This window comes from Barbus barbus (assembly GCF_936440315.1).
Source record: "Barbus barbus genome assembly, chromosome: 39".
Taxonomy (NCBI): domain Eukaryota; kingdom Metazoa; phylum Chordata; class Actinopteri; order Cypriniformes; family Cyprinidae; genus Barbus; species Barbus barbus.
The window spans coordinates 2,010,469-2,017,977 of NC_136717.1; the positions used below are offsets into that span (position 1 = coordinate 2,010,469).

The 7,509-nt window shown below is 39.4% G+C and overlaps 1 long non-coding RNA gene across 1 annotated transcript in view; it reads left to right on the forward strand.

The window, feature by feature from the left end:
* LOC306858963 overlaps positions 1–7,509 on the forward strand; it is a 1,377,007-nt gene that overhangs the window by 608,609 nt on the left and 760,889 nt on the right. The gene's annotated exons all lie outside the window — the stretch shown is intronic.

Here is a 7,509-nt window from a genome sequence, read left to right on the forward strand (position 1 = left end):
TACGATTCAAAAACAGCGAAAATGAAGTCAAATCATTTGATCTTCTCTGTGTTGGTTTAGTTACATGTCCATAAGAACGATAAAACATTGACAGTAATCAAAGATGAATGAAAATTAAACATCAACCTCCTTGTTCATAGTGTTTTATTCTGCAGGTTTCTGGATCCTCGTGTTTTATTCTGCAGGGTTCTGGATCCTCGTGTTTTATTCTGCAGGGTTCTGGATCCTCGTGTTTTATTCTGCAGGGTTCTGGTTCCTCGTGTTTTATTCTGCAGGGTTCTGGATCCTCGTGTTTTATTCTGCAGGGTTCTGGTTCCTCGTGTTTTATTCTGCAGGTTTCTGGTTCCTCGTGTTTTATTCTGCAGGGTTCTGGATCCTCGTGTTTTATTCTCCAGGTTTCTGGATCCTCGTGTTGTATTGTCCAGGTTTCTGGATCCTCGTGTTTTATTCTGCAGGGTTCTGGTTCCTCGTGTTTTATTCTCCAGGTTTCTGGTTCCTCGTGTTTTATTCTGCAGGTTTCTGGTTCCTCGTGTTTTATTCTGCAGGGTTCTGGATCCTCGTGTTTTATTCTCCAGGGTTCTGGATCCTCGTGTTGTATTGTCCAGGTTTCTGGATCCTCGTGTTGTATTGTCCAGGTTTCTGGATCCTCGTGTTGTATTCTCCAGGTTTCTGGATCCTCGGGTTTTATTCTGCAGGGTTCTGGATCCTCGTGTTTTATTCTCCAGGGTTCTGGATCCTCGTGTTGTATTCTCCAGGGTTCTGGATCCTCGTGTTTTATTCTGCAGGGTTCTGGATCCTCGTGTTTTATTCTCCAGGGTTCTGGATCCTCGTGTTGTATTGTCCAGGTTTCTGGATCCTCGTGTTGTATTGTCCAGGTTTCTGGATCCTGGTATTTTATTCTCCAGGGTTCTGGATCCTCGTGTTGTATTGTCCAGGTTTCTGGATCCTCGTATTTTATTCTCCAGGGTTCTGGATCCTCGTGTTGTATTGTCCAGGTTTCTGGTTCTTGTTTTATTCTCCAGGTTTCTGGTTCCTCATGTTTTATTTTCAAAGGTTCTGGTTCAGTCATGTTCTCCTCACTCTCGTCTTTAACAAACACCATATTCTCAGCAGATCTCAGTTTCAGATGATACTCCTCCAGATATTCCTGCTTCAACACTTAATCACGACTCTGAGGATCAGAATATTACAGAGAATTACTGACCTGGTTCAAAAACTGTATTTCTCTATTTACAGAAACAACATTTCTAGCAGTTTGTATTAAGGCAGCATCACATCACAACAGAACAACAGAGAGCGCGGTGAAACTGAACTTCTTCCTCTGAGGTTTAATGGTGTTTGGCAAACAATCGTCTGTGTTTTAGCACCACCCGCTGGACTGGAGAGAAGCGGCGATAACTACTTGGAGAAGACGGAAAATTAGTGCGTGTATAAGGTGCACTGATTTGTTTTCCTTTAAAAAAGCCGATCTGCACGAATAAATAAATAGAAATAAATAGACTCGAATGGAATTCGATCAATGAAAACATGTGATAATGATAAGAAATAGCCTAAATAAAAACAATAATAATAATAAAATATTTTTTTTTTTATCTTAGGCAGATTATGCTTACTTGTTAAAGCTGAAATAGGCCTTGAACTTCTAAACACTTTATTGTCCCTGTAATTGATGAACGTGGGAACTTTCTAATATATTCATAAATATTAATGAAGTCTGACAAGAAATTGCTGGTGCTCTTTATTTGTTGTATGATCATTGTCAGTTTCTGCACATGAAAAACTGTAAAATGTAAATGATCTAATTACTCTATTCCAGTTAATGTAGGCTAGTTATTAAAAAAAAAAAAATCTAACTATACTAAGATTCATATGGACTTGTTAGGCTATGGTGTTGTACGATAGTTATTTACAGCGTTTTTGTATTATTGATATTTTATGTTTGATGTCAATGGTTCCTGTTTTCACCTTATTTATTATGCTGATGTCTTCAATGAAATGAGCTTTAAGTGGCAATTTACAGGAGATCCATAATACGTGATTGTTACGTAACTGCAATGTAATTTGATGGCCAAAGTTTTGTTGTGACGACAACCAGAGAAGTGAAATTCCGAATATATTGCTACAACGTAACTTCGTGACGTTGCCAGTTAGTAATCACGATGTTGTGACAACGGTGTGTGCTGGTACAAAGTTGGTCATTTTCAGGGCCCAATAAATGCTAAATATTTTATGAATGAAGGACGCATACTCAAAATCAGGCAAAACCAGTTCATTTATTTTGTTTTTTTAAATAGTACACATTCAAATTATATTATGATTTTGTATATATTCATATTATTTTGTTAGAGCGAAGAAAGAAATGTAATATTTCCGACGTAGAACTGTCCAGGCGAGAAAACTACTCTTTTTCTACAGGTAGGCCTACTGGGTGGTGATCCTAAAGAAACAACAAAAGAACAGGCTAGTCCTTTTGAAGGCATGCAAATCTACTGAGGAATTTCACTTTTCCGGTCGTCACAGCGTAACTAGTTTGGTTGTCAAATTACGTTGCAGTTACGTACAATTGTGGTCAGAATTATTGGCACCCTTGGTAAAAATGATCAAAGAAGACTGTGAAAATGTATCTTCATTGATCTTTTTAATCCTTTTGAACTTTTATTTAAAAAAATCACAAAAATTTAACTTTTCATTGGATGATAAGAATTTAAAATGGGGGGAAATATCATTATGAAATAAATGTTTTTCTCTAATACACATTGGCTAAAATTAACGGCACCCTTTTATTCAATACTTTTTGAAACCTCCATTTGCCAGTTTAATAGCTCTAAATTTTCTTCTGTAATGCCTGATGAGGTTAGGGAACACCTGACAAGAGATCAGAGACCATTCCTTCATTCAGAATCTCTCCAGACCCTTTAGATCAGAAGTCTTCAACCCTGTTCCTGGGGACCCACTATCCTGAAGAGTTTAGCTATAACCCTCATCAAACACACCTGAAGCGGCCAATCAAGCTCCTCAAGACTGCTTGAAAATTCCAGGCAGGTGTGCTGAAGCCGGTTGGAAATAAACTTTCCAGGAGAGTGGGTCCCCAGGAGCAGGGTCGAAGACCTCTGCTTTAGATCATCACCGGTCTCAAACTCAATTCTTGGAGGGCCACAGCTCTGTACAGTTTAGCTCCAACCCTAATCAAACACACCTGATCCAGCTAATCAAGCTCTTCAGAAGCACTAGAAACTTCCAAGCAGATGTGATTTGGAGCTGGTTGGAGCTAAACTGTGCAGAGCTGCGGCCCTCCAGGAATTGAGTTTGAGACCAATGCTTTAGACTTAGTTCACACTGCAGGTCTTAATGCTCAGATCGGCTTTTCTGCTGAAATACGATTTTTTTGCGCTGTTGTTCACATTGTGAACTTTTTATCCCTGTGTTCACCAAACCCATCTTGAGTGTTTGCTGCTAAAAAAGCTAATTTTTTAGTTTCATCTGACCTAGAAGCCAGTCCCATTTGAAGTTCCAGTCGTGTCTGATAACTGAATATGCTGGAGATTGTTTTTGGATGAGCTAGGAGAATTTTTCTTGAAACCCTCCCGAACAACACGTGGTGATGTAGGGACTGTTTGACTTTTTTTTTTAAAGGTTTTCTGACCCCGAAACTCAACCTTTATCTACAATTCTCCAGCTGTGGTCCTTGGAGAGTCTCAAACTCTCCTCCTTACCATGCATTCGGACGATATAGGCTGCGTTTACACTGGCAGAAAAAATCCGATCTTTTGTTCACATCTGACACAGATTCTCTCGGAATTTGATGCACGCGAGTAAAGCAGGTCACAGGAAATCAAATAATCCATAGCCAGTGGAACTTCATTAAACAAAAGTCCTTCTGACTGTTTGTGCCATGTTTCCATTAAGCACACCAAGTTGAGTTTTTCTTCTATGCTAATATCTGATAAAATCATAAAATCTGAACACTTGGTGCTCCTCTATCTGTGTGCCAGATTTCACAACTTTCCTCCAAGCAGTTCTGTGGGCTGCCATCGGTTTGATCGGAAGAAGAAGAAGAAGAAGACCAATGATTACATTAGGTGCCTATGGTTCTTGGCCCCTAATTAATTAGATCTGGGTCAAACTGTTTATTTAAAAAAAAAATTTAATGGAGGATTTCAATGCCAGTTTGATAGTTTTTGAGACGTCACATGTTTTAATGTCAGTTGTTTTTGTGTTGTTTTGTAAACTGGGGTTAACATTTATTTATTCTTTTTTAACCTTAGACCTGAAGGAACTGAAAGAGGAGAGTGAAGTACTGAATAAAATGGAAGAGAATATGAGAGTTCACACTGGAGAAAAGCTGTTTAAATGTGGTCACTGTGGAAAGAGTTTCAAAAATAAAGTTTGTTTTTCACATATGAGACAACAGTATTTTTATGCTATCAGTGTGACACGAGCCATGTAATAACACCAGAGAGAAGCTTTTGCCGTGCCATCACTGTGGAAAGACTTGCAGAAACAAGACAATCTTGAGGTTCACAGAAGCACCACTGATATAGTTCAAAATAACTGAGCAGTGGATTTGGGTTTGTTTTCACCTGGGTTTAAAATGCGTTTTGATTGAAGTGAAGTGACATACTGCCAAGTATGGTGACCCATACTCGGAATTTGTGCTCTGCATTTAACCCATCCAACGTGCACACACACAGCACTGAACACACACACACACCGTGAACACACACCCAGCATAAATGGGCAGCCATTTATGCTGTGGCGCCCGGGGAGCAGTTGTGGGTTCGGTGCCTTGCTCAAGGGCACCTCAGTCGTGGTATTGAGGGTGGAGAGAGCGCTGGACATTCACTCCCCCCACCTACAATCCCTGCCGGCCCGAGACTCAAACCTGCAACCTTTGGATTACAAGTCCGACTCTCTAACCATTAGGCCACGACTTCCCCGTAATCACAAATAGACGAGGAGAGGGTAAATGCTTGGGATCTTTCACATCTTGTGATCAAATAAATAAAATATGTTTGCTCAATTTACATAAATGTAACTAAGTCTAGAGAAAACTACCAAAGGGAAAAATTATAAAGAAGACGACTTAGTAAGCAATGCTGGTGATAGTGAAAAAGAATCAATAAATAGAAAAGGGGAGGAATCAAAAATTATAGTGTGATTTAAAGAGGGGTGTGGTGTAAAAAGTGTAATTGCATTAATAAGTGAGTTGAAACAAGCAGGTCAAATGTGCAAAAGTACTTCAAGATGGAGCATTAATGGTAATATGTAATAGTGAAGAGCAGTGATAAAAATGAAAACAGTATGTAAGCAATGATTCTAGGTTGGATTCAAATAGGTAATAAAATATGGGTGTGGAGAGTAATAACTGGGGTCCCATTTTGTGTGAACATGGGAATATAATGGGAGGAAATGTAATGAAACCCAAACACTTACAGATAACGAGAGTGTTTTGTGTTCTCATCTGAGCTTTTTCTTCCTGACAGTTTGTAGGTATATTTGATTGAAAACCAAACTTTGGGCAGTGGTGCATTGTTAACTAGATGGTGAACCCTACCCAGGAATCATCCTGGAGGTTGAAGAAGATGTAAGAGTGAAAAGCATGCATAAGAATGGGACAAACAAGTTCTACTGGACGAGTCCACAAGAAGACATTAGCTGGTACATGGATGATCAAATTATATGTCTGATGAAAGAGGTAGAAGTTTGTTCGGACATGTGGCCCAGCTTGCAAGTCATACTCCTGCCTATGGTGCCTTAGGGGTCCAACAGATTGGGGATGGCTCCATCTCCTCCCTCCTCAGTCAATGGAAACTTGCCATCGGCCGTGGCCATTCACTCCGCATGATGAGATCGGAGCTACGAGCCACTGCAGCTCAGGCAACTTGATAGATGGATGGATGGATATCCCTTTAACTCATGTATCAAAGTGACTGCCACCACTTTCAGATCCTGTGATTGGACATCAGCTCGATCGATCTTCCCTGTCAACGTGATGACAACAACCATCTCTGAACCAATCAAGCATCCTCATAAGGACTCAGAAGTGACGTAAGTGACGGGAGAGCGCGTTTTCCTTTGTTGATTGCTCTCGCTTGTTTGTCACACTGTCCATAATTTTTCGAGTTTTATTGTAATTATGATTTGTGGCTTACTTTGAGTTATTTCTGATCACTCTCTATTCTCTACACGTTGTATTCGCTCAACTTTGATTTGACTCTGGCTAATTGCCTGATTGTGCTGTGATTCGAGTCCCACTCTCTCGTCAAGAGTTGATGACTGGATTTATTTCTGGACTCATAGTGCTATGCAACATGTAGAGTATCGCTTGTATAAAAACACTAGGGTAGGAGCGGAAGCTACTGTTTGTATTCATGTTTTGTTAGTGAGAGTAGTTAGTTGGCATTTATGCTGAAGATTTGTTTTCTTTTTCTTTGTTTAGATTAGCATTGAATTGGTTGGAGTTCCTGTGTTTTGTTTTATTAATTTCTTTGCTTTCAGCTCCGCTCACGTCTCACACTGTTGAGTTTTCTTTCAATGTATATAATTAGTAAATATCACTTCTTTTCCTCTTTGACGTTACCGTCATCAATGGAAATATAAAAAGCAACTGAGTGTTTGTTTTGATGGACATAATTCCTCAGTAAAGTTTTCTGATAAAGCATTTTTGGTTTCTGTTTGATTCATTACTTCACACATCTCATCATTTAAGTACCAGACAGCCTCGCAGATTCTAAAAACATCTTTAATTATTTTATTAATTTATTCTTTGTGTTGACTTCCTTATTTCCCTATACACTAATAACAACAATAACAACAGCCAAAAATAGGAAGTCGTAACATATTTACACAATATATTATTCTTTATCATTTATATATTATATAATAATAATTTGTTACATTTATATTGCACTTTTGATGGTCAGAGGTCAATGGGCAAATTTGGCCAGGACGCCGGGGTAACACCCCTAATCTTTTTCGAAGGACATCCTGGGATTTTTAATGACCACAGAGAGTCACGACCTCAGTTTAACGTCTCATCCGAAGGACGGTGCTTTTTACAGTCTAGTGTCCCCATCACTATACTGGGGCGTTAGGACCCACCCAGACTGCAGGGTGAGCACCCCCTGCTGGCCTCACTAACACCTCTTCCAGCAGCATCCTAGTTTTCCCAGGAGGTCTCCCATCCAGGTACTGACCAGGCTCAACCCTGCTTGGTAATAGTTTGATCAAGGTGTTTACATGTCTGTACTGCACTTCAATAATGCGATTAAAATAGGAATATCTTAATTCGATTTGTTTACTTCGATTATGATTTTAGCCGGATTAAGGTAATCAAAAATCTGTTTACATGAGTATTGTCTTGATCGTATTAAAATCGGAGTATCGATGTCCATGTAAACATAGTGTTGCGTTCCCTGAAAAAATCCAAAAGATCATGCTGTTCCATGGCTTATCAGATCATGAATAAAGTCCTGTAAACATCAACAATGTTCCAATCAGGTGACTTGG